General features: G+C 40.5%; 2 long non-coding RNA genes across 4 annotated transcripts in view; both read left to right on the top strand.

Annotated features, from left to right (window-relative positions):
- Positions 1-19549, top strand: part of LOC137473379 (uncharacterized) — a 65615-nt gene extending 46066 nt beyond the window's left edge. The window contains exons 4-7 of one of the 3 annotated variants that reach the window (XR_010998742.1): positions 7278-7500; positions 14252-14428; positions 18699-18786; positions 19424-19549. This is a non-coding gene — a long non-coding RNA (uncharacterized lncRNA). Of the gene's footprint in view, positions 1-7277; positions 7501-11318; positions 11367-11461; positions 11748-14251; positions 14429-18698; positions 19011-19423 lie in introns of those variants that run through there. The other 2 variants (XR_010998741.1, XR_010998743.1) reach the window with 2 other exon arrangements.
- Positions 19550-19945: 396 nt separating this feature from the next.
- LOC137473378 (uncharacterized) lies at positions 19946-27065 on the top strand. Its single transcript, XR_010998740.1, has 3 exons — positions 19946-20034; positions 20824-20906; positions 26221-27065. It is a non-coding gene; the product is annotated as an uncharacterized lncRNA (long non-coding RNA).
- The last annotated feature ends 500 nt before the right edge of the window (positions 27066-27565 follow it).

Raw genomic sequence — 27565 nt, 5'->3', positions numbered from 1 at the left:
GTAGAAGAGAAGAATGAGGAAAAACGCAAAGGTTTAAAGAAATTCCAGGAGGTGTTTTTTTTACAAATCATATAGTTCAGCCATGGGAACTCTTGATGTAGGACGTTTTAACCACTGAAAGTTTACAAACATTGAAAAAAAAACCCTAACTAAACCCCAAAATAATCTACTGGAAAAATTGACTCTAGAGTTGTGAAAAGCTAACTGTTCAAATAACATCAACCCTTCTTCATCTGGGGTCTCCTGAGTTTCAGGTGCTTTGTGCAGGGAGGGAGTGTTATTCCAGTCTGTACCTCCTAGTTGAATTTCAGGCGAACCCTTTATTTTATCCTTACTCAGGTCTGTAAAACAACTTTTTCTTCTCCTTTTCAATATCGTGGAGAGATGGTTAAACTGGTCTTTTCCCTCTGTGAAGGTTTGTGTGAGGACTGTCTCATAGAGAAAGACCACGACCTCCTTTTTGCAGGGTAGATGGCAACTTCTTTGCTTTGTGAAGACCCTTCTCTCTTGAAACCTTGTCCTACAGTTCATAACATGTGAAACTGATCTTCTCTGAAGGACTTGTTGTGGGGTTTTTTTTCCTGTGGTTCTTACGTCTTTGAAAGAAAAGTTGAGAAGAAAAATACAAGACATCACAAAACACTTACTTCTCACAGTGTGATTCACCAGGAAACAGGAAGGCAAGAAATGAAAGTAAAAGAGCAATCTCTGGAGCAGGGGCTGAGAAGAGGAGGCAGAAAAGAAGCCTCCTGTCTTGCAGGGAAGCTGGAATTGCTTGTTTAATGATTTCATTATAAGCTTAAAGGGCAAACTCTAAAGTTAGAAATAAGAACTATTCAAGGACTCATTGCAAGCTAAATAAACCCAGCCCATCCTATGGGACTTGGCACCAAATGGAGGCTCTTTGGGACCGAGGGAATTACAGATCACTCATTGGGAGTAGTGGCCAGTCTCCACCAAGTGGATTATTGCTTTATTCCCTCTTCTCTCTCAGATGAGTTTTGCTAGGTACTTCCTAGTTGAAATGTGGTAAAATCGGGATTCCCTCAGGCTAAACAACCCCAGCTCCCTCAGCTCTTTCTCATAACACTTTTGCTCCAGACCCTTCACCAGCTTTCTTGCCCTTTGGACTAACTCCAGCTCCCTGCAACACTATTTGCCCCTGATGTTTTAGAGTCTAGACAAGATACTCCTGTGGGTCCTCTGGGAGTTCTGAAGAAGTTGTACCACTATCTTTCCTTTTTCATCCTTTCAGGAAGGATGCCTGTCCTCACAGTGATGGTGTCTCCCAAATCTGTGCAAGATTTCTGATCTGCTTCAGTGCTGAGGATGATTTAAATGAATCTGTGTTACTCTGAACTAAAACAAATTGGGAGTGCTTGCATGAGCCACCAGGTACATCAGCTGTGATGTGTTATAGCCAGTAATCAAGGTGAGATCTTACACTGCATGGTGAGGTCTGCCAGAGAACATTTACTCAGCCATTTTTCCCATATACCTGTGCCATCAGTTGTATGGCAGACCTCTCAGCTGATGCTTGAAGAGGCTTTAGCTTTCACAGCTTTAACACTATACACTCAGCCATATATCTCCAGTGACAGCCTTTGTGGGAGCCTCTAGCTAAGTCTTTTTGAGCCTGCTTGTGCTCCATCTATGGGAAAATTCATATTTGCCCGACATATTTGTCCTACCTTCTATTTAGAAGCAGGCTCTGGGGAGAAACAGTCAGAGCTGCCTAGCAGTGTGGCAAGCTTTGAGAAATGCCATCCTGTGTAGTAGCTCAAAGAAGGGGAGCTGACAAACCACAAACCTGAAATTGGTTAATGATTCTAAATGCATCCCAAAAGCCATGGAAATGCAGAGCTGAGTTCTTTCAAAGTGAGAGTGTTGGGGTTGTGGTCCAGCCATGAGGTGCCAGAGCTGTCTTGAAAGGTTTTTGCCTGGAGAGCTAGCAGCAAAGCAGCATAGAGCTTGGTCCAGGATGGTACTCCCTTCTTCAGGTCAGAGCAGTGGGAAAGGCTGAACTTCTTGGGTCTGTTCATCTCTCATTCAAAACTGCAAATTTCAGGGAGCAGCAGAGGGTGACAGGAAAGGCAGTGCTAGCAGGTAGCTTCTTGGCCGTAGAAGCAAAACTGGATTTTGCTGCTCCCTAGAAGAGGGGTGATAGCAGGACTGATCTATAATGGGCATTTTTCTCTGCAAGAGCTTAAAGCCCTGTCTTGTATAATTGTTTGAGGAGAGCTGACTCATTTTGTGCCTGTAGCCCATGTTAGAGCTAAAGGTCCATTAAACGCAGAAGGGATCCCTTCTGTAGCTTCTCTCAGTATTTTCTCACTCTAGAAAACTCAAACATGCAGAGATTACTGTGTCATTTGAAGTCATCTACTGCAATCAGATGTTAAAGAAAAGCTGAAGTTTAGTGATGAGAGCAGAAGATTGGAATTGAGGTTCCAGATGTTTTCCTTAAGTTCCTGGGATCCAGTTACTGTTCAGACCTAAGAGAAGGCTTACACGACTTGTCCATGTTGTCAGGCATGCATGTTATTTCTTCAAGTATTGTATGTTCAGTGTCTGTGATATTTATCTTCTTTTTCCAGTGCTGCAGCTTTCTTATTTTTTTCTATGCCATTATCTTTGTACCTCCCTAAGTTATAGTTCATATTGTTTAAAAAGTGACTGAGACAGGGAAGATAAGCAGCTGAATATTATTCTCTACGATATACAGCTTTCAGAAGCCCTACGCCCACAAACACCCACCAAGCTGTCTCCATCCTCCTCTGTGAAAGAAAGAAATTGCTACTGAGAAATGATGAGAAGAGATGCTTGCAAAGAGATGAGGCTGAGTAAAATGCAGCAGGACATGGGAGTGTGCTCATGGCTTCTCATTAGTGGAGGAATCTGTGCAGCACATCACAGCATACACAGGCTCATGTGACAGCTCCTGCACCTCCAGGCTGTAATACAGTCAAGCTGGGAGGACACAAAAGCAAGAAATTTTGCTTTATTCCCCTAATATTTTTTTCAGCAGGTTTTAACTTACACAGTCTCTCACAATATACTGACAACTGCTCTCAATGATGAAATTTTAAGTGAAATCAAATTGCTTTGTGAGAGAAGGTTTTGTTGCTATATTTTCATGTCAGAATTTTAAAAATACAAAGCCAAAAAGCATTTATTTCTAAGTTATCTATTTTAATGTAAAAAAAAAAACCCCACCCACTAACAAACCTGGCCTTGGTTTCTATTTTCTACAGAAAGCAGTAAGTATTTTGATCTAGTTTTGTGGTTTGTTCCTGTTTGATTTTTTCTAGGTTTCAACAGTGATTTATTCAGTTACAGGAAAGTATAAAGCTGCTGTTATTTACAGAAAAGTGAAATAAATGCTTGTAGTAGAATAATAGATTTTTGTTTTCGGAAATGTCCAGTAAACACTATGAAGCATTGATACATCAAAGCAAAAAAATTATACAGGTTCTTACAGACTGTATGGAACAGATGCTAAATAGGCTTGTAAAGGATTTTGCACAGTATATATCTAACATTAGAAAAAGCATAAATAAACATGCAATAAAAAAACCTAGGAAGAATAAAGCATTTTCATCTTGTCTGCTCTGTTACCGTGGTCCTTTATCAGAAAAACTCATATGTTTATCAGAGATTACAATTTCCAATGCCATCCTTGGAAAAAAAGGACCAGTATACTATTCTTTAAATGACTTGTTATTTTCCCAGTGAAGTCCATAGGGATTTTACCTTTGCAAGACATTTTACCTTTACATTGTAAAGCAGTAATTACCTATATTCGTGTCTGCATAAGCTGTGTATCATGACTGCTGAAATGAGAGAAATGTAGGCTGAAGTGAACTGCACCGTCTATCTCTTAAAATTGGTAAGATTGACCTCAAGTGGCAGATTTGTCACTGTATTGCGTGTTCTGAAAAGTGGAACTTCTTTACCTCAACTGTGTACAACATTTGTATTTTTAAACATTAATCTAAAAATAGGCTCTCTAATGCTGTTTTTCCACAAAGTATCACCAAATGTAGAGGTACAAAAGTTTTGGTCTAATAAGAAATCTTGTCAAAATTAGGCTCTCACTTTTGGTTTGTTGTATTTGACTTAATTGTAGGTATCTGTTCTATGAAACAGAGTTTTGAAAGGTCTCAGCCCAGTGAATTCAAGGAATTAGTTGCCACTGACTTTATTTTGATGGTAGAGGATGCCCCTGTGGTCCAAAGGGCTTCAGCCTGGAAATTACTACTCAATCAGACTCTTGCCCGGAGAAATGCACTAATCAAAAAGTACTTGGAGCTCTGTCTCACTAATGCCTCTCTCTGAGTACCAAGTCAGAAAGCACTACTGATTTTTGCCATTAAAACTTGCCTTGGATCAGGAGGTGACAGCTCTGCTGTCAGAGAGTCCAGAAACATTGATGCCATGCACATTCATCTTCCTACAAATGGAAGAAATTACAGTGGAGTCATGTTTTCCCATTTATAGTTGGGCATCAAGGTTTACAAAGCACACCAGAGAGTAACTGTGATGTATCAGACTTACAGAGTTGAAGGTTAGTTCAAGGCTAGTAAGACATGATTTGGGTGGGAACAAAGGACCAAGGAACATTCCCAACCAGAAAAAGAACCCCAGCATCATGCCTTGTAAACAGATTGCCAGTGGCCTGTGAGTATGTGAGTCTTAGAGACTATTAAATGGGATTCCAGGCTCATATAATTAAAAAAAAAAAAAAAAGAAGAAAAGCTATCCTTTATGATATTTTCTTGCTGTAACTCAAATATTTTCCTCCTCGCTGTTTTATATTTTTATTTGAAGCATGAAATTATAATCTGATTTCTAACACCCTTCTGCAAGGAAAATTAAAAAAAAAAAAACCCACAACAAAATAAACAACCTAAATAAAAAAATCTCCAAAAGCCCCCCCAAAAAATCACTATGTCTACCCAAAAAAGTATTTCACTTTTTTTTCTCTTGAGGCCACTGTTTAGATTGGACCAGTTTCTGTGCCCTGGATTTTAACAGAGAAATGTCGTGCCATTCTTTTTGATAGTTTTGGATCAGGCTCCCAGATGAAGAATTTCATATTCTTTTCACTGCTGGAATTTGACCATTACACATTCAGAAACACCACTGAGCTATTAGCTGTGAGACTGGGAACCCTGATCTATGGCTGCACAGTTGTGGGGATAATTTAGACAGCTGAGGTCTCTGTCTGATAAAAGAAAGGGAATTGGAGATTTGGCAGGGGACCTGCATGATCTAGAAAAATTGGGGGTGGGAAATACTCAAAGAAATAAATATTCAGATGTTTTCTACATCAATTCTCCCTGACATATATGCTTTGCCAAAGCCTGTGTTGAACTATGTTGTTTTGAATAAGACTTTTGAAATATTTGAAAAGAATAAAATTTCAAGGATATTTTCAAATGTGTAAGCATTTCAAAAGGAAAAATTTAGATGTTTTGTCACAGATTGTTAGACAGATTCAGAGCAAGCAGTCTGGTTAAGGGTAAGGATTTGTGACATGCTTGCTGATACTGTGAAATCTGCAGTTGTGGTTGAAAAAAACCCTTTTCTTGGCCTGTCTGGAAAGAGAAGCACTATGATTTCTTGTCACTAGACATAGGAACATTTTATTTTGTGCACAGTGTCATGTCTCTTAATGATATAGACATAGAGCTCTCAGTGGGCTCATTCTTCCCAGAATATTTCTGTTACTTCTACACAGAGTTAGATTTAGATATGAGCATCCTAAAATTTTACCAAATTTGTATGTAATATTTTATTAGGTAACAATTAATGCTGGGCACTTTCCAGCCAGAAGTGATAGGAACCATATGCTGGTGCAACTGTAGTCTTGCTATGTCCCAAATTGGTATGTGGCCAGTCTTAGTAGCACGTTTTTCAGTCCCAATTAATGCACAAAATCTAGAAAAAATGAAGCTTCTGTTAATGCATGTATTCCCCTCAGGCATGAGATATGAATGTGTTTGAGGAGCGTGGGTGTAGGGATATATCTTCCGCAAACAAGTAATTTTGTTAATTTTTTATTATTTGCTTAATTACATTTTTGCCTTAATCTTCAGTTCTGAAAATCAGCTGTGAATGTGAACAGTAAGTACATCAAGGTCTTGTCATTGCTCAATGTAAAGTCTTTTGGCAGAAACAGCTAGAACATAAAGTATTTGATAACTTTCCAGTGCACTATGATGTTGCACCTGCAACAAGCAAACAAAGATAAGAAAAGTGGTTTTAATGGCAGCATAGGTGCACAAAATTGAGGAATTAATTTTTATTGTACTTATTAGTTATGGAGGTGTCCTGGTTTCAGCTGGGATAGAGTTAACTTCTCAGGAGCTGTTGCAGTGCTGTGTTTTGGATTCAGAATGAGAATGGTATTGATGCTATGGGTTTTTGCTAAGTAGTGTTTATCTTAAGGAAATTTTTTTCCTTGTCTCGTGCTCTGCCAGTGAAGGGGTTTGCAGAACAAATCGGGAGGGAACATATCCAGGACAGGTGACTCAAAATGACCACAAGGATATTCCACACCATAGAATGTCATGCCCAGTACGTAAACTGGGGCAGTTACCTGGAAGTGTGGCTGATCTGGGTTTGGGAAGGGGGATCTGTCATCAGAGATGGTGAGAAATTGTGTTGTTCATCACTTAGGTTTTTCCCCCTTTGTATTATCATTATTTACTCTTATTATTGCATTTTACTTTATTTTCAGCCATTAAACGCTTCTTACATTGACCTACGAGTTTTACAAGTTTTGATCCTCCTTCCCATTCCATCAGAGTGGGGGTGAAGGACAGGAGGACTGAGCCAGTGGCTGTGTGGTTTCATCTCCAGCTGGGCTTAAAACCCCTACAGGGGTTATTCCTTGAGGATGACAATTATTTTTAGCTGAAGTATTTGGACTGGATTGGTTTGTTCACAAGGTTTTCTGCTGAGGAAACTTAATGAGTTTAGGCCTGACATCTGCCTTAGGCTTTGGCCCTTGAGTTATACTGCACCTCATCCTTGGCTGTGCCCCAGTGTATTGTACTGGGGGGAAGGCTCTCGGTCGCAGAGGCCCGGGGAACAACACTGCTGGTATGAGTTTCGATTTGCCTGGTTCCATACTGGTACTAAACTATCTCCTATTAAAATGATTACATTTTTAGCAAAATATTCAGCATGCTGAAAGGTTACCCAATGTAGCTACTTATTAGTCACTCCTCAAATCATTAACAAGCTATTTATGACACCTTCATGTGCAGGTACAAAGCCTTCTGGAGGATTCCTTCGATTTAATTCCTCTAGCTTAAAGCCGAATGGAGAGAACAAAGGCAGAGCTCACAGTCCTTAATTAAGAGGATGAAGGAAGGCAGAGGGGATGCTGACAGGAGGTGACAGGCTCATTGAAAAGAAAAAGCTACATCCTGAGAATGGGGAGATATTATAGACAATTCTTTGAGGCTTGCTGAAGTGCAAAACTAATCCGTGAGTATCTCACTGCCTCTTTTTGTTAAAAACTGCTTTGTCCTTAACTATTTACTTAATACTGCACAAAAGCAGCTTATAACTTCACATCTGAAATAATACCAAGTACAAATTCTGTTTTTCTTTGCCAAAGGACTTTGGTAGGACATGTAGTCCCTTGATTACTAAATGCTTCATAAGTAGTTGTCAAAGGAGTCAGGCTGGGAATAGGATTTCCCTGGTCCTACATGCCTGCTGTCTGAGGTTGACATACCACATGTGTCAAAGTCTCAGCAAATCTTGCTGTCCAGGTGGCCTGAGTGTCTTGGCCAAGTCCTCTAGCAGAGAGAGATTTCACTGGAACCATGTTGGAAAGGAGAGAGCTTTGCTTTGTGGGACAAAGATGGGTTTTTCTGTCATTGCCCAGGGGCTCTCTGGCATCAAGGGCAGTAAGACAGAGGAAATTTCTGGTGTATTAGCAAAACCAAGCAATACATTTTAAACAATCCCCAATCCCCTAAAAATAAAGGTAGAGTCAATGATAATCATTTTGGCATAAACTGATTTTCTGCTGCCCTCACCTGCTCTTTGTTTTCTCTGTGGTTATGCAGCCTTTTCATTTCCTCATTTTCCATCCTTCATTTTGCTTCTCCCTTACTCCCCCATGTTTTTAAATATTAAGATGCTGGGCTCTGTGCAGCTGTGATATTCACCAAAATAATTTTCCCATCTGTAGTCAAGGGAGCAATTCCCATGTCTGGCATCTCATGTCTTCAGGGAATCACCAAGGACTTTGCAGTCACGGTGCAAATGCATATTCTTCAATTTCATTTCTCCCCTGTTGTTTTTGCTGCCTCATACCTGTGGCTGTGATAAGTTTGGTGTCAACACCGACTGAAATTGCTTGAAGGACCCAGCTCCTGCTTGGCAGGCTGAAAATACCAGCACCCCAAGCAGGGGTACTGCACCTCCAACCCTGCTTTGGATGGGCTTGCAGAGAGCCCGTGTGATGTGGCTGCTCTGCATCCCAGCGTGGGGGCTCCGTGCTCAGCACCACCATGCGCAGGTGAGTCCCCAGCAGGTGTGGACTGTCGCTGGCAGAAGTGGGGACCCTTGTTGTGTGCTGGGCAGTCCGTGGCACAGCAGGCTCTGTTCCCAGCTGGGGCTTGGACTCCTCAGGTGTGACTTTATTACAATAATAACCATAGGATTGACTTGGTTGTTCTTGGTAAATTCCTGTAACGTTTTTAATTGGTTTATGATCCCGCGGAGAAAGAAGTGAACTGTTGAAGTAGTAAAGTTTAAGCACTGCTTAAGTGTTGTTTTGTGGCTCTTAAGTTGAATGGCAGCCCTAGCTGAAGAGGAAGGCTCATTTGTGAAGCTGCCTCTTCTTTGCCAGTTTCTAAAAATTTTTATTAACAGAACAACTGTTTCATTAGCACACTGATTAGCTACGAATTTCTCAGCTGTCGGAGATGTGTGAAGGACAAGCTCTTAACACAAAAGGAGCAATCAAGGGGAAGCAACTTGTTGCACTGACTACTAAATGTTCCTTCTCTGTCCTATTGTATTTGCTCATGTGGAGAGATCCCGGTGCTCACCATACAGGGGACAGGAGATGGCAAATTGTACAAGCAGCTGAGCAAGGATCTAGAGAGCTCTGTGAAACACACCTGCTTCTAAGACATAGCTGAGCTGTTTTTTCTCTTGTGTGTTCAAGTGAGGAGCACTAATGAGAAGATTGAGGTGCTGCAGGACAAGCTGTATCCTCTGAGAGCAGTGGGTACAAGCCCTGGCTGGAGCATCCCAGGATATCCATGCCATGTGTCCACTCTCAAGCTGCAGACAGTACAGGCAACTCAGGGTCTGGCACTACCAACCATACTAACTTATGTATTTGACAAATGAAATGGGAACGTTGTGGATAGTAAGAAGCTGGCAATATGACAGAGATAATTTTTATCTTTACTTTTCTCATTTGTGGGTGTTGCAGGACTTGGGACATATGGACTGTCCCAAAAGGTGTGACTTCAGGCTCAATGAATTCAATGGGATTTTTTTTTTTTTGTTTCAACATAAAGGTTTTCTCACAGCTTTTGAGAAATCAAAAGGACATTTTCATTTTTTTTTCTTGTAATAGCACTGGATGCCTAATTTTCGTGCTATGAAACTTCCTTTTTAAAAGCACTTTGATTTTTTTCCTCAGGAAAATCAACTTTCAAAAGTTATCAATTTCAAATTAGTTTAATTTTTAATTTTTTTAAACTGAAATTAGACAAAAAAAATTGCCCAGAGGCTATATATAAAATAACATCCTCTAAAATAACACCACTTGTTTCTGGTACAGAATGAAGGTCAGATTCTCCATCCACCTATGTCTGTGGAATCTTGGCATCAAAGTCAATGTTCTTCCTGCTCAGTATCTGTTATTTTCATTTTCTATCCAATCTTTTCTTTAATACAATAACTGACTTTTCTGGAGTGTGATTAATGTCCTTAAAAACGGGTACAGATATCAACTGACATGTATGGGCTAGAGGTATTACATGAATTATGCAGGCAGCTGGAAGAAGTTGGCATTTAAATACAATTCCCTTTATAAAATTGATCTCTCGTTTTTTCCCCTAATCACTCATTTATACTCTGCTTTTTTTTCACTCCGATCCTTCTTTTCTAATTAACTCTTTCATCCTCCTCTGAGAGCTTTTGCAGCCTGACTACAGGCAGATCTGCTGAGAAAGCCTCTCTACTGTCATTAGGAACTGCTCCAGTTTGTTTCAATTTACAAGGAATGATACACTTTGTGGGCCATAATTTTAGAAGAAATCATAAATATGGAAAGGTACCATTGAAGGAAATTTTAACTGCCAGTTTACAGAGTCCTCAGCTTTTGGGCTGTGCAACATAGAGGTTTATACTACACTACACTCTGTCCCAAAGAGCTTCAGTCCAGTGAATAGAGGAGGTGGCAGGGACAGGATTTTTGCTCACTGCTGAAGTAGCTGTTTGTATCCAGGGCCAAGTAGAATTACCATGTTTTTTAGCTGCTGATCCTAGTACCCTCCAAATTAATTGCTCTGTGTACTGTGAGTAGATGGGCCATGGTTTGTGGGATAAACCCAAAGTAACCTGTATACTCGGTGTAATTGTGTTTCAGTTACAGACTAACCACCTAATTATTCTTTTTCATATATGTAATTAAATTGTAATACAACCAAAGGTTTTCCTGCAGGACTTATAACAAAAATTGCAGGGTAAATATAGTTAGCTTTTAGCAGCATATCTCTTAGTATGTCAAAAAGGTAATATATACAATGTTGTTACTACCTTTAGGATCATATATATCACTTTTAATTACATGATGAAAAGCAAAACTTTAAAATAGAACAAGTTTGTAGTTAGGTAAGTCTAACTGGAAAATATGATGGTGTATCTATTAATATCCATAACTAAGCTTTACTTTCGGCAGATATAAATTCTGCCATATCTCTAGTGACTGTTCCGTAGTGTGGGTGTAAAGTAATAAGCTCCTTTGCACTAAGTGATAATCACTATGAGGTCCTGCCCTAAATTGCCTCTCAGCACTAGCAGATTATGAAATGTTTAATAAATGCATATAATGGAAGAAGAACTAGACCCCGGGGTTTAAATGAGACAGGCTTATAGCAAAGGAATAGTTATGTTATGTTTAAAGCAGATTAAAATACATCTTAATGATTTCATTCTTCTTGTAGCCTTCTCTGTGTAAAGTTGTCTGTAGCTGTAAGTAGGGTGTGCACTGGTGGTCTTGATGCTGTGCCACCTTCTCTGCAGGTGACTTTCCATTTTCCCTTTTCCAGTGTCTGATGTTCTTCCACCTTCTTCTATTTTTGCAGGCACAGAAAGAGGTGAGAATCTGCTCTGGCACTGGCATTTCAACTCTCTTATTTTTTGGCTCTAAATAGGGAATACTGACTACTGACGTAATGCCTTTTTGTGAAAGCAAAATTGTGGCCATTTGTGAGGCTTTTATCTACTATGGTAATAGAGGCTGTAGTACTTAATGTAAGTGAAAGATGAGGGGACACATCTGTAGGAAAGTTTCTTGTATCATATGGAAGCTCTGATTAGAAGTTTTGAATGAAGGAATGCATTTCACCCTAATGGTATTCTGACCCTGCTAATACTAGTGATGTATGTTATTTAACAGCCCTACACAAGATAATTGGATGTAATTAAAGTGTGCAGACTTCTCAAATAAGTCAAGATTCTGTTTCCGAAGGGCAAATCTAGCTGAGTAATCATTGCTGTTCAGTGCTCTTAGAAATGAAAATTTGGTAAACTCTCCTTTCTGAAGTTTGAGGGACACACCTGCATGTGTTTTCCCAAGACTCCCATTTCCATTGCTCTGCAGACCTACTTTGGCTATTCCTGGCTCAGTTTCATCTAGTTTACATCCTCATTGTAGTGAGGATGCTTCTTTCCTACTTAACATGTATGTCACAAACAAATTATGCAAACTATGGTGCTTCAGCAAGGTCGGAGTTTGTAGAGAAATCAGGATGTCTGTGTGTGAGCATGGGAATGTGCCAATGTATTTTATATGCATGTGTAAGAGATGGAAAAAGAATTGCAGCTTGTTAATGAAATACTTCTTCAAGTATATTTAAACTTTTTTAAGTCCAGATTTTTAAAAGTGCCCAGGGTGTTAGGCGGTTGGTTAAGTTCTAGTTACTTTATATATATTTACTCTGTGCTTTTATATGGGATTCCTTTAAAAAACTATGTTTGGAGGGCAAAAAGGAAACAGCCAAAATCACAATTCAGTGCTGAACTACCAGTCCATTTATTATGCTTATTTTTTTACCATGACACATGTTATGCCATTTGGAGAGGCAGGATTCCCTAGATTCTCATGCAAACAGTAGTGCTTTACTTTGCTTGGGAATAATTATGCCAGTGTTGGATGCATGTTTTCATTTCTCCCTTCAGAGGCATGCTGGACGATCGTCAGATGCCAGTATCTGTCAGTAAGACCCCTTCCTTTTGAAAACCACACAGTTCACTTCCAAAGGTTTCTTTCACTGACATGGCATAAATGTGATTAAATATATTATATTTAAGTTACAGAATCCCTGAGCTTTTAATCTTGGTAAACCTGAGAAGTTAAACACCTCCTATGGCTTTCAGAGCTTTATTCCATCCAGAAGAAACCATCTGCTTTCCACAAAATATCACTCTGTTTCCTTGATCTCTTCAAATTAATCCTACTGTGATTAACTTCAATCCAATTAAAAAGAACATGTAGGCAGCTGCACAGGTCTGATTACATGTGGACATGATAGTAGGGCTCCTCGTGGGGGAACCAGATTAAGGGCCAATATGTTATGCTAGACAAGGCTGGTAGCAACACTTCAAACTTGGGTATCCTGGTATGACATGCAGTATATAATAATAGTACCATACTTGCAAGCTATAAAACTCCTTGCAGTCAAGGAATTTAGAAGTTTTCATGTGAGCATATATCATTACACAGCCCTCTAAAGATGCTAGGAGACTGAGCATTTATGTCTATAGCAAGATCTTGAAATAGGGCTTTATTGAGTGCAGAGGACTAAGGCGTGATGAAGAGGACAGGAATTCCACACTTCATTTCCATGAGCCTGTGGCAAATAGTGTCTTCCTTGTTTATTCTTATTGAAAATGCCAAAACCAGAGGTATTTAGGGGGCTAATGTTCGCTGGAGCTTTTTTTATTTTCACAGAAAAGCATGCATAGAAGGGGCAGAATTTTAGGTACAAGTTCAGAGAAATGATCCTGCACCTCAGCCCCCAGACTCATGATTCTCAGGGTCTTGCTGCAGGAAACAAGGCATGCAGTTTGCCATAAAAATCTGTGTGAAGCCTGCATGTTCTTCTACACTGCACGTAGCAGGCTCCCAGCATTGCAAAGTCTTGTTCCACATCAGGGAGGAATTACCATCAGCTTGTGCGGATAATTTAATGAGAAGCACTTCAAAAACGTTTATTGTTATGAATCATATTGCCATGAATAGCCCCGCAGCTGGTGGTGGGCCAGACTTGGAAATGGCTCAGTGCCCAGCGCATCTGCTTTCAGATACCTAAGTGGGGAGTTTTGGTGGCTGGGATTTGCTTGTTCCCAGGTGGAACTGCTGGAGACTATCCTGCCTTGAAAAAGAAGCAAGAGCAAGCCCAATTTTGGATTTTTTTAATCTTATGTAAAAAGAACAGGAGGGAAATTTTCACCCTCAGCTTGATCTTTGAGTCATCTTTGAAGGACCTGGCCATGATGTGAGCAAAGCTACCCCAGAAACACAACCATAAGACAATAGGAAGAGCAGAGCACTTATGAGTAATGAGTACAGCATTACAAATTAAGGCTGAAAGGCTTTAGGCTTTTATGATTGAAATGGCAGCATTGGATATTAAATGTTTTACTGTGATTGGAACAGAGTATTTTTTTTGTTTGTTTGTTTGTTTGTTTTTTTATTAGGGCTGTTTGTGTATATATCTATAGCTTGTCATTAGTGGTTAGACACTGATTTGTAGCAGCATAAAGTTATTCCATTGAATGTCACTGCAGCTCCTATTCTTTTTCAACATCTCTCTTCTTTCATTCACTTTCTCGCTCTCTTTTTAACTAAAAAAAAAAAAAAAGAAGGCAGAGAAGACTATTACCACACCGATTTATGTAAATACAGCCCTAATTCAGGCTGGTGTTCCAGCAGTCACATAAAAATGATTCAGTGCCACGATGTTTGTATCTTTAATAGCTTCTGGGATGGACAGAATCCTTTTCCTAGTAAGGCCCCCGCTGAAGGACTGGAAATGTGCAGATTTTTCATCTGAGTTGCACTGAGTATCAGAGTGATGAATCAGTGACTGCTGAAGCATCTAATTCAATTAAAGCTCTGCAGCAAAGAATTGTGGTTGTCAACATTAGCAACCAGGTAAGGATTCTGTTGATCTGAGTATTTAAGATGATCTTCAGAGATTTTTGAAAACAGAAAGCAAATATCCATCTACTACTGATCCATCCTTCTGCCAGGAAGATATAAATACAGAGCTAACTACTTGGTATCTGATTAAATCTGAAGATTATCAAGAAATCTAGAATGTGCTATTTATGAGTCTGGCATATTTTTATCTTTTCCACTAAACTTGTATGTAGTTCTCTTGCACATGTCATAATTGTCGTTCTATGGGTTACCCTGTGTACAAACAGGATATGCAGAAGTGAAAAATATAAAGCATCCCTTATAGGTTAATGCACCTAATAGAACTATTCAGTCTGAGCATTAACCCATTTACTACCCCAATTAAACATCCAAAGTCTTTACTGGCCAAGCTGTAGGATGGGGACATCTTCTTCCATTGCTCCTTGGACCAGGGTTGTTTCTTGATGTTGCAGAGTTTCCATTCTCTGAGTCTTGTCTTGTCTTGTCTTGTCACCACCATCTTACCCTGTCAGAATTTTTCATGTCCACACTCTGTATTGCTTACTCCTCCTGACTCAAAAATTACACCAAAAATTACACTCTCTGCATTCCCTTTTCTGACCTTGTGTGGCCTTGTAGTCTCATGGACTTTCTTACACCACAGCATTTGGCCCAGTAAAACACACCTGAAGCAAAACAAGAGCAGGTGCTGAAATAGTCTTGCCACTAATATTTCCCTTATCTTTTCCAACTTTCCTCAAGTGTTGACTGCACTTTGAATCAACTTGTTTCTGGATACTCTTCAGAGAAAAAAAAAAAGGGTGATAGGGTGATCAGCCTTCAGTTCCTTCTTCTTCAGAGTTTGCAAGTCCTCTGCCTGGGCGCTGGGCTGCCAAAGCAAAGGGAGCTCTGCCTCCCTTAGTTTCCAGTATAATTGTGCTGCCTTGTGTGTACTGTTAGCTCAGAGACAGCTCTGCAATCTCTGAATAAGTCATAATAATGTTTCTCTGTGGAAATTAGCCTTTCACTCCACCACCAGTGTCTTTATAGGGATATATTTCAGCATATATGAGGAAGTTCATATGTAAAGGTTTAAATAGCCAGATTTCCTAAAGTACTAAGCAGTAATATGAGCTGAGATCCCTTAAGTAAAAATTATAGAGACTAAAGAGAATGCAGTATTCCTGGATTTTGGAGTTGGTTGTTTTGTTTTTTTTTGTTTTTTTTTTTTTTTTTTTACCCTTAAGTGGTTTAATTGGGAGATACTGGTTGGTTAGCATATGTTATAGGAACTTATCTCACTTCTGGGTCTTACTAATGCTGTTTAAAACAGCCTGGTACAGGCTGGTACAGATTTTGCACTCTATGGCTTCAGAAGTCATTAGATGAGATTCTGTGAAGGTGGATGCTGTTCAGACAGTGCAGCAATATTATCTGTGCACTTATTGTCCACACATGCAAATAAAAGAGTCATAATGCCACAGAGGTCTTGAAAGTTACAGTGACAAGACTGCTGGTGAAAACAATGTCTATGTCCCCTGCAACGACAATAAAGTGAAGAAGGACCTTTAACCTTGCACATGGACTTTGTCAGATAGGCTCAAGAGGTGTATTGCCATTTTCCAGAGCTATCTTGCAAGCATCATGGATGAAACTCTTCCATCACTTATCTGGCAGAGCTGGTTTGAATATCTGTCTGAGTTACTAGGAGGTTACCAAGAAGGAGGTCATTCTCAGTGGTGTTCATTTCAAGGGCTGAAGGATCCCATACAAAGGCAGATGAAATGAAGCCAAAGTCAGTTCTGGTTAGCTAAGGAAAGCATTCTTTGCTGTTGCTGTCAATCGCATGCACAGAAAGAGAGATTCAATCATAGTGAAGACATTGGGCGTTCAACTCAGCTTGATTTTTTAATTTTATAAACAGTAGGAGGCTCAAAAAGAAACAATGAGGAAAAGCAGGGCTATAGAATCAGAAAATAGACTCAGCTTTTGATTCCTATGTTGTTTAAATCTAAATTGTAGTTATTTATTCAGTCCAGAGTGCCTGAATTTTCACAATTTTCCATTTTGAGCAGCTGTGACAGCAGACTCCATGAAAAAGTCATGCTTCCAATTTAATTGATAAATTCACATGCCCTTTGTTGTTTTTTTTTTCCCTCCCCTCTTATTCTGCTATGGCAAAAGTAGTCCCACATAGCCTTTTGTGCTAGAAACAACAAAGACTGCAAAATAATTTTTGCAGTTAGCAAGATAAAGGGTGTGCCATTAGTAACCCTATACCTCCAGATTCCCATCCTGCTCAGCCTCACAGATCAACATCACAGAGATATAACCTTTACTTGGAGTCCTGGTTCCTGCCTGCCTCCTGCAGGAGCTGTGTGGACACTGAAGGTTCTGCCTTTCTTGCTAAAGAATAATTTTTAAAGACATTAATAGTAGTAATTATTCCTAATCAGATATTTAAATGTCAAAAGCAATAATTGGGGTTTTTTTCTTCTATTTTAAAAACTCACTGCATAAAGGGGATATATATATATATATATACACACTATACTGAAAAAGTACCACCTTATTTATCAAATGTTGAAAACCATAGATTTGTTCCAGTTAGCATCGATTTGTTCAAAATTGGAAAAAGAAAAGCAGTGAAAACTTTGCTTGACCAAAAACCTTGAGCATCTCCATACTTTTGGGGATTAGGACATAATATTTTTGTCCAAGCAAGTTAAGTGCAAATTTCACTAATTCAGATTCCTCAAGATCTCCATTCTTGATGTTTTCTGTGGACTGACTTGAGACTTTCATAGCCTTTGCTGGCAGGACACACAGGATTTGGGTGAAAGCTTAATTCTTTATGCTTAAAGTCCAGCAGGCAGAATCCCACATTTTTAAAGTCTTATCCAGTGGACTTGTCAGTATTCAAAAATGTTTTTTAAAGAGCTAGATTAAAATCCCTTTGAACATGTTAAAATATGAATTAAGAAGTCCTCTGTTCTCCATGTCGGTACAATGTCAGCGGCTATGTGCGAGTGTCCCTGTTGGCAGGGCCTGATCAGTGTCCAGGATCTTCTGCTTATGGTTGAGCACCCTCTCCTGGCTCTCTGCTATTTGCACACGAGTTATATTATGGATTGAGTGCTCTGGAACAAACTGCAGTGCCCAGTTGAGTTTAGGATGTCTGCTCAAATAATATGAGTTGCTGGTCTCCTTAAAGTATACCTGTTTTTTAACAACATAGCTGATTTGCAGCCAAGAAATCCTTCTAGTGGTGAAATTCCTCAGTAAGGATTTTTTCTTGCCTCTAATGCTGCTTCTAATTGATCCCAGAAAAGCGCTTGCAGACTAGAGAATACAATGCATAAGGCACAATCTGATAAGGGCATGATGCCCAGCTAGTAAAAATGTTGTTTATTGGGTGACTAAGCCTACACATCTCTCAATGGATGTTATCTTTCTGTAATACCTCAAGCTTAATCTAGGCATGAATTGGTGTGTCATAAAGCAAGGGATTTTTGCTGGCATTCTGGCAATAAACAGCAGCTAGAATAAAAATAGGAGGTGAAGCTTTGGGGTTACCACTCAGTTAAAGAGTTACAATATGAGAAACCATCATCTGATTTTTGGATCTCATAAATTGAGCTGGAGCACATGAAAGTGCTGTTGCAGTATGTGACTGACTGCTTGCCATGGATAAAGCAGTCCAAAATTCTTTGAGTAAGTCACAGCAGAAAGGGCAGAAATCTTCACTTCTTGTTGCTCTCCTGTTATTCCACAGCCAGGTAGCATTACTGCTAAATTTAGCAGTTCCCATGCACCTCATCTGAATCCGTCCAGTAGCTTTAGGTGTCTAATGAAGGCACATACTTATATAGGTGTTGGTCATCATCCTCTTCATCATTTGTAGGAGTTCAGGGAGATGAAATTCTTAATTTTGGCTCTTTATGGATTTGTGGGGGGCTCTGCTGTTGTTAACAGCCCATGTCCCTGCTGGCTTCAGAGAGGTATTTGCCTTTGGGGCATACTGTCCCTTGAGGAAATCACCACTGAACAGAGACCAAGAACCAGGCTCCTTCTGAAAGTGCTAACAAGACATTCAAAGCAGCATCACAGGCAGTTCCCTGAGTGCTGACAATTTTAAACATGAAATTTAAGTGTTTCCAGGCTGGTTTAAATGTGCAACATCATCCAAAGTCTCTGTGATATTTGCTCTAATTATCCTGTTAAATAAAACATTGATTTAGCAAGGAGTTTCTAACATTAGTCCCTCTCATCTTACTCTCAGGCGCCACACTTGCTCAACTTGAGGAAATCTCAGAGGAAAAGGATATTTCTGAGCACTGGGAATCTTGTCACTGAGCATACACCAAAGAGTAGGATGCCAATTTGCAGTAGCTGAGGATTATACTCCAGCGTTTTTTATTGCACTGTGCTCTGTGGCTTTGTATTCCTATAAAGCAAGTGTGACAGTGGCTTTTATGGAGGAAAGCATAATTTCTCACAGATTCTATCATGGGACTGTTTGGTGTAAGTAAAGATATCCTGTTCAGCTCTTTGATCTCAGCCTTCAAGCCAGCTTTCATTTTGGATTACCCTCAATTAGAAGGTACTTCGAATTTTTCTGCTGTTTAATTGGCAGATGTGACTAAAGAAGCAGGTAGAAACAAAGAGAATACAGAAGTATTTTCAGGTCATTGCAAAATGAGAGCAGTGGTGTTACTGAATATGAGTGGATGTGAGCAGGGGCTGTTTCAATTGTTGTGTGACTTTGATACAGGCAAAGACACCAAAGTCTTACAGTTTTTAAGTTAAAAGGCTCAAAGAATAAATTGACTGCAGCTGAGATCTGAAGCAAAACACTTTGTTTATTTCCTTTGTATGTGTTAGAATACACCTTTTTAACAGCAAGAGAAACTCCCTAATTTGTAATAATGAGATTAACTGGAAGAGAAAGAGTAGCACAAAGAGAGACACCATATCATGAAGTGTTCTTATTTATTTATTCCACAGTGGAAACAATCATCCCAGTTTTCTTTTGTCTGATTCCTAAATCACTGGGATGGAGTTTCATCAGGAAGAAATAAATGCAAGTAGTTCCATTGAGTTATAGAGGAGAGTGTGCAGCAAACTATCCATGTTTCTTTCCAGCTTGAGTAAGCAAAGAATTGATAATATGTGGCCTCACTGTAGCCATGTCTTGGCTAGATAATGCTTATTGCTATTGATTAACATTTTTGTCAAGTAATAGAAGCAAGGAAAGAACATCATATTAGGCATGGAAAAAGACAGTGACACAGAAGGCTTTGGGGTCAAAGGCCAGAGTGGGAACAGGTTGCTTGCCCAGCTGCAGGGCTGATGTTTTTCCTACAGGCCTAATGCACTGCACCCACCCCCTCCATGCACAGAGAGCAACTCTCCAGTTGCAGAGTGAGAAAAGCCCATTATACTTTCCAGTCCACCTGTAAAATCCCTTGCAGGATCCGGTGCGGAGCAAGGCTTTCCCAGCTCACTTTGCATTCGCACACCAGCCCCTTGTCGGGAGGAACTTGGCAGTCCTCCACTTGGCAGAGGCAGCAGAGCACAGCCAAACTGCAGCAGCCAAGGAGGCCCTGCATCTTGAAGTAAGTGAATTTGCTCGGCTAATTGCTCGCAAGTGCTCCCTCCGAGCACCTGTAAATTGTTAAGTTTAATAGGGTGGCAGCTGTTGCCGGCTGCCTGGGTTCTTGCTGCCTTGGAAGTAGTTGGGAGATGAGAGCAGCAACTTGTGGCACGATTATCCTTTTCTCCATTTCCTCTCAATTTCATTGTCATTTTATTCTCTCTTAAGAGTGCTTAAAAGCATTTTTTGCTCCTTATAATACCCACAGGAGCTGTTGTGAAGTGCACTTTTTGCGTTTAAGGTTTCAAAACCTAAAATCTCTGACTTTAAGAGGTTTGGAGAGTGGTTTAGTTGGAAGACTGCTGCTGTGCAGACACCTGCAAAACACTGAACTTAAGCTGGCACAGCTGGAGCGAGGGATGGCTCACCATGATGGGTGGTTACACTGTTGTGCTTCAGTGCTCTCTGTCTCCTGTAGGAATGAGTCTATTGCTGGCTGAGTGGAAAGGAGATGCCTGAATATTTGGATGGATCTGGATTTCGGCTTTGAGAACTTGATAGCTGTAGTGGGACGGTTACTTTTCTGATTCTAGCATCCTAGTGGGAGGGAAATAGAGTCACTAGTAATAAATGAGAGGTTCTTCTAGCTGTGCAAGGTGTGGGAAGAATGTAACACATCTATCCATGGGATTTAGTGGGCTGGAGTAACCCTCAATCTGCAGAGGGTAGAGGGAGCTGAAGCTCTTAATGCAGGTACCTCCATCAATTCTCGAAGTGTGCTAAAGGAAATTATCCTTGTGATACATTACAGATAACCAGGAAGGACTGGCAAGAGATGCATTGCTCTGAAGTGTAGCTGGGCTTATCAGATCCCCTTTGCCACTCCTGAAGTAGGTAAGGAGTGTTGCCTCTCAGTTATAATGGTTGAGTGCAGGAAACTCAGATAAAAATTGGGATCTCTGGGCTTTCTAGTTTCACTGTTTTTGCAGAACAGAAATGTGTGTGTGCCTGGAGTGCTCCAGCAAGCTTTGTCTTCATGTAGGTTTGTGCCTTCCTGTCTTTTCCATTCTATGTGGGAGACATGCCATCCTAGGCACATTTCCTTCCGTGGCAGCTGAATCTGGGTGCAATACCCACACAAATAAACGAGTGTCGAGGTGTATGGGAAGATCCCCTGGTATGGGACCATTGCCCGTGGCCTTACTTTAGAAAAATCAACTTTTGTGTTAATACACTACTGGTGAGAGAGAAACTCCTGACCCTGAGTAGTCAGACCAAGACAGGGAAGATTCTCCCCTCCCAGGAACCAGGCAGAGCAGGAATATACTCTGGTGTCACAGCAATGCCATGGCACAGCAAAATCCTCAGGAGTCACTAGGAGGAGAGGGCAGGGGATGGCCACACACAAGGACCTGACTTTGTAATATGGTGGGTAGGATGCTCTGCTGGCAGGGTGTGGGGAAGCCTGGGCCCTGCTTCCCAGCACCATCAGCATTTTCAAGTCAGCAGATGAAACAACAATAGATCTGTTCCTCTAGTCTGACCTAAAATTAGATGGCAAACAAAGGAAATATCCAGACTAGTGAGCTGTTGAAAACCTGCCAGTGGGTTTTGGAAATGAACTCCCCTTCCTTTGTTTATTCTTGTACTTGCTAAGTGGCCAGGGTCTCCTCTTTTTTTCCTGAACACAAATTGCCTTTCCTTGGCTTTGAAAGGAGAGTAAGTTTAACTGGTGTGATGATAAAAGGACAAAGCCTGTCATGATTAATTGTCACATGAAATCATGTGTGAAGAACATTCCGTTATAACTATCCTCAGGAGAGAAGTTTCCCAAATATCTTAACAGAAAGAAGGAAAAGGGACAATATGTCTGTGATTCTATGTGATCAGTCACTTTGCACACAGACAGAAGGAAAGGAATACTGCTGTCCACAGAGAGCATTTTGGGGGAATTGACAGTGAAAGGGTAGGAAAAAAAAAAAAAAAAGTTTGTGAAACATTTACAAAAAGTTTGTATTTTGCTAAAATTTGGAGCAGTGCACCACTGGGACCTCTTCTAGCCCAGGGGCTGTTTCTGTTTAAAATCATTAATAGCCAGCACAGTTTCTGCCAGAATGATTGGCTGAGCCAGTGTAGCCCTATTAATTTGACTGAGCTTGAAGATAGAGAGGAAATATAAAAACCTCTTCAAGTTGCTGGTACCTTCTGGGATCTCAGGCATACAGAGGTTTTGAGAAATCTTACAAATTCATACTTGGGGGAAAATTTGCTAAGTGGTTCACAGGGGCTTACCTGAATCTTAGTGGGTAGTGATCAGGCAAAGTGTTGCAGAATGGTTTCAACATAAACCCTATGATGTCTGATCCTTGTTTTTAGGGGAGGGATGTTACCTCCAGGAATAACCTAGCCTTTTATCTGGACTTCCAGAGCTTGCTGATATTCTGTCCAATTTTTACAGTGTAAATAAAATTGTTTGGATGTTTATCACCCCTATCAGCAGCAGTTGTAAGTTATATAGCCCAGATAATAGTAGTGAGATCTATTGAAATGCTACTGGGCTGTAACTCAGGACTAGCTGCCCTAGCCTGCTTCCTTCGCCTGCATTTTGTTGAGTGGTTAGGAGCACTTGTCCATTAACTAAGCTCTTTGCTCACCCTAAAAAAAAAAAAAAGCATGTGAATTAATAGAGCAGGAAAGTGAAAAATTACCCTTCTAGTTTTTGAATTACTGCAAGGTTTGCTACTGGGTTTTGCTGCTCCCTGGAGCGAAGTGAGGGTTTTGAATTGCTGTCTCTGGTTTTTACCTGGAATTCTGCCCTAGTCAAACTCTACAGTGATGTTAATGTCCATTTCCACTAAGTCCTGAATATACCAGTTCAAAAGCAATTTGTATCTACCATTTATTCAGGTGCCTTTATTCTTGAATATGAAAGTATAGAAATCCCCAAAGCATAGTTCCTGCCCAAATCACTGCTCTCCATGCCTAAAATTCCAGGTAAGGAGTGGATTCTGATATAAACCCATAAACTGCTGAGAGAGAGATAATACTGGGAGGCATGTGACACAGCAACCTCAACATGGGCTGCTTTACCATTATGAAGGGTGTCCTGAAATGATGTATGTGCAAGGAGGAGGATGGAAAACAGCTCAAGTAGAGGTGACAGAGCTTTTATACTGCATGTAAAAGGAATGAGATGTAGAGGGTTCAGCTGTCAACTAAAATCCAGAGGGGACAATGCTTTGCTGGTGGAAGAGAGTTTCCTCATATGTGTGTGTGTGTGTTAATAACCAAAGTGTGCAACAATTTTCCTTAATGTGAAACATGTACCTTGATCAGCAAATTATCTGCTTGCACATTAAATTATGCACTGTGATCTCTGAGGTGTATTAAATATTGAAATCAGAAATTTTATCATTAATGGAAAGCTAATGAGCAACAACGATATTATGTGCCTCGGTTGACTTTTGTCAGAAGCAACCCATTGTAATTGGAAGGTGACTTTTCTGAGTCTCTGGTGGTAGTATGCCAATTATTTCAGTTATCAGTGCCCCTGGAGGCTCATCCAAGTGCCTGCCATGGATGTTTTACCTCAAACTGGGTATGGAACAGGGTTTCTCAGTATATAGATAAAAGCCAATTTGAACAGACTGGAGGAAAGAGAGACCAGTTTTTACCATGCAGATTTATAGCTAAAGGCATTCTACCAGCTTCAGTGTTTCAGCTTCTTTCATCCAATGAGGTGGCTTTTAGGATGTGCAGTTTCTTTGGATTTTGGGTAATAAAAGCACAAGGTGATGCCTTCACCTACAGTTAACATGTAGGTGCCTAAATTAGAATAAATACATATGCAATGTGTAAAGTGCCTGAGGATGACTCCAGGTAATTCTGAAATGCTTATTATTGGGATTATTGAGCCATCAGAAATCCCAGTCAAGATCAAGGTCCCATTTTAGCAGACTGCCTTTTCTGTCCCTGCTCTGCAGTTTAAACAGGTCTAGGAAAATGAGGTGACTTTTTCAAGGACACTTAACTTGTCAGTGACAGACCAGGAGCTAAACTGGGATCTTCTGCTGATTGGTTTACACTGAGGTACAGGTATTGGATTGCACATCATATATATCTATGTCCAAGTTAGCTTTTACCTAGCACTTTGAGCTTCATTTATGTTAAAGGGTGTCTGGGTGGGCTTGTTGGAGCCCATGTCACTGCTGTGCCTACCCATACTGTCCTTTCAAAGTATCTCAGCATGTCCGCGTCATCCCTGTTTGCACCATGAAGTCTTGCACAAATGAAGGCTTTACAAAATGCTTTCACCAATGAACTAACCTGCTTTTCTCAGCTCAAGTGGATAAGCTGAAGCCAGATTTAGATGCAACTCTAATCACCCACTATTACAATCACAACATGGCAGATGTCATGGGCTCACTGCTTGATGGACAGCAAGTCCCAGCTCCTGGTCTCTGTTCCTCAGCTGCTCTGCTGGCTGTGCAGCCATGTGTTTCCCCCTCCACTGCTTGGATCCGTGCAGCAGAAGTGGGGCCAGGAAGGTGGTGGCACTGCTCATCCCATTGTGGCAAACAGTGCCAGGAGCTTGCCTAGCAGGTGTGTGCCTGTTGGTAGTTGGGTATTGGCTTGCCTGCAGGCTGGCCCTGCCGACGAACACAGAGCTGGATGAAGCTTTTTGTAGGGCTTAGAGATGTCTTGCTTTTACATCCCTCTCCATTGCTGCACATTATTAGACTCCCTTGACTTTTATGAAGGTCCTAAATTGCTACAGAAAACAGTGCTGTTTTCTGCTGGCTTAACTATTGCATTCCTTAAGGCTTGTTTTTCAGTGCTACACTTTACTGCCTGTTAAGTTAACTGGATTTTTATCTCCTCTGCCTCTGAATGTCTTCTGTAAAAGTCCAAAGTAAGCCACAGCTTGCCCAGAGGAATATTCTAGGAGAGAAAAGGAAGAATTCAGGAACAATAATAATGTAACTCTGGCAATCTTGTTGCAAAATAATACTACAAAAACATTTAGCCATGAAAGAGTGATTCCCCTCATAGATATCTACTTAGAGTACAAAAGAAAAAGCTCCCCAGGGACTTGCTCTCTTAGAAGAGATTGCAAGTCTAGTTTATCCTCTGTAGGTGCAAGTGTATCTAACAGATAACATTGAGGTGTGCATTAATGGGGATGGTATCTCATTGTTCCTCATTCCTTTGCCCCCAAATGTTGGAGAAAAATGGATTATGTATCATTATACTCCCTTGGGTGTGAAAAGTGCCCTTAACTGTGTTGAGGAAACAATCTGCCCCTGCTTCCTCTCAGTCCCCAAACAACCCCTATTTGATGTGGGGACAGAGCAGAGACACACAAAAGCAGTTGCTGTGGTAACCCCAAGCAGCATGGGTCAGCAGTGGGCAAAGGTTGTTCTCCATACCCTCTCTTGTGGAGGATAGGGCTGAGATGCAAAATGGGCATTTGATGTCCTAGCCTAGTGGTTTATCCCTCACTGTGCAGAGATGCTGGGCTCTGTTCCTCCCTTGTTGGCTGTGGTTTGCCTGAAGGCTTTGCTAACTTTACCCTGAAATATGTTCCCACAGACTGTTTATGCTATTCTAAGCCAATTAAATAAAAGCACTGCTAAGATGTTTGTGTTTCCTTGTTTAGCAGCCACTGGGCTCTTTATGCTACAGCACGAGCAAGGGCTGCTTTGGGAGGGGACTTACTGTGCCCACGCAGAGCTGATCCTACCGGAGCCCAGCCCAAGGCACAGAAGAGACACAGAGTGCCCTTTACACGGCTTGTTGGATGAGAGACAGGTTTTGAGAGAGACATCTATATAGATTGTGAGGATCTTCTGACAATTTGAATAGTTTGGGGTAGTGAGTGTTGAAGGAAGGTCTCCTAACACTGCTTTAATGTCCAAAGTTTGCTGTGGTGAAACTAAGGCTAATGGAGAGTGTTTGCACCACTTGTAGGGCTAAAGGTGGCAGTAAGTTTTAGTTTTCTTTTATCAGAAGTTACTTGTGAGCTAACATTGAGGGCTGATCCAAGCTGCAGGCAGCTTGCAAGGAAGCTTGTGGTGCATATCTCCTGTTTGCTCTTCAGTGTGTGTTCAGCTGGGTGATTTATGTGAAGAGGAATAAAAGATGGGTTCTGGAGTGAAATTTAGGGAGCAGCCAGAAGCACTACTGAAGCTCCTGTTTTATTTTACAGGGATGTGAAGGATTCATTACTTCACAGAGTAAAGAATATATTTTTTTCACCGAACAAGTAATAAATGATGAGGAGGAAGAACGATCTTTAAATATCAATGGACTCTGTTCATGGTCATATTGCATCACATGGAAGAAAAGACAAAAGTCAGTGAAAGAGTTTCAAGAACATTCAGATACACAAAAACTTGATGCAAGGATACAACCAAGGATAGTCCTAAACCAAGGCCAGACCTCGAATTAATGTTCCTGGAGATCTAGAGGGGCTGTCATGATATTTTATTCCTTTCTGCTTCTGATAGAATAACAAGAATTCTTCTTGAAGGACAGGGCATTTTCTGTTGCCAAACACACTATCCTGAGTAGCAGGAGTGAGACCTAAATCCTAAGGTTTCTTCTTTGGTTTCATATGTTTGATAGCTTCTAATCCCTTAACAGTGGCTTGCTTTGTGTGTTTCAGTTTTCAATTGCACCTCTCTGAATTAGTTACTAAAATAATTGAAAAAGATAACTGAAGGTATCCGTTAATCATGAATATTAGGGTTCATAGAACAGATATTTTGAGTCTTTCAAAGAAAGTGAATAGTTTTTGGCTTACAGGGTATGGTTTCAGTTCAAATAGTTAAAGAGGAGGAGGGAGACACTGGCTGAGTGAAGACATTGCTGCAATCTTGTGCACAGATGGCTTTCATGATCTTGGTATACAGGGCTAGGAAAGTGTCTTTCCCCTGTGTAAAGAGACTATGATTGCATTTAAGCAAGTTAAAATATTAATTCAGCAGATGTGTGCCTTGAGGTACCAAACTACTTTCTGGAAAGGAGCAATCAATAGCTGATAATATGAGAAATGGTTGTTTTCAAATATTCAAGAGCCAGATGTGCATTAGTTCAGCAATACCCTGGCAGATCAGGTTGACTTTTTAACTCACAGAATATGGGTGGTAACAGATAGAGTTAAGCTGAGTTGCCCATTTCCATCCTGCTGTCTCCAACTTGATAATTGTGATAATTACCCACTTTCTAATATTAATAAAAAGTATTATTGTGAGACTTTTCTACTTATTCCAGAATTCTCATTGTAAAGATGTCTTCTTTCTTCACTGAAACAAAAAGCAGTGATTACTGGCAGGCAAAGCCTTCAATGACCTGTGTTTAAACCACTGTTGTCACTTTTGGGCAAAGCTCTGTGACCGTATGAATACTGGGATTGTGGGAATGGAATGAAAACCCAGGATACCTCAGGAATAAATGCTACTTTTTCTCTGTAGAATAATTAATTCACCAGCTATCTGGGAGAGGATGCTCTGCCCTTGGACTTCCTGCCATATAGAGGACATCAAGCTGGC

This window comes from Anomalospiza imberbis, chromosome 4 (genome assembly GCF_031753505.1).
Source record: "Anomalospiza imberbis isolate Cuckoo-Finch-1a 21T00152 chromosome 4, ASM3175350v1, whole genome shotgun sequence".
NCBI classification, from domain to species: Eukaryota; Metazoa; Chordata; class Aves; order Passeriformes; family Viduidae; genus Anomalospiza; species Anomalospiza imberbis.
The sequence above is the reverse complement of the archived record's forward strand: the minus strand, read 5'-3'. Positions and strand labels throughout refer to the sequence as shown.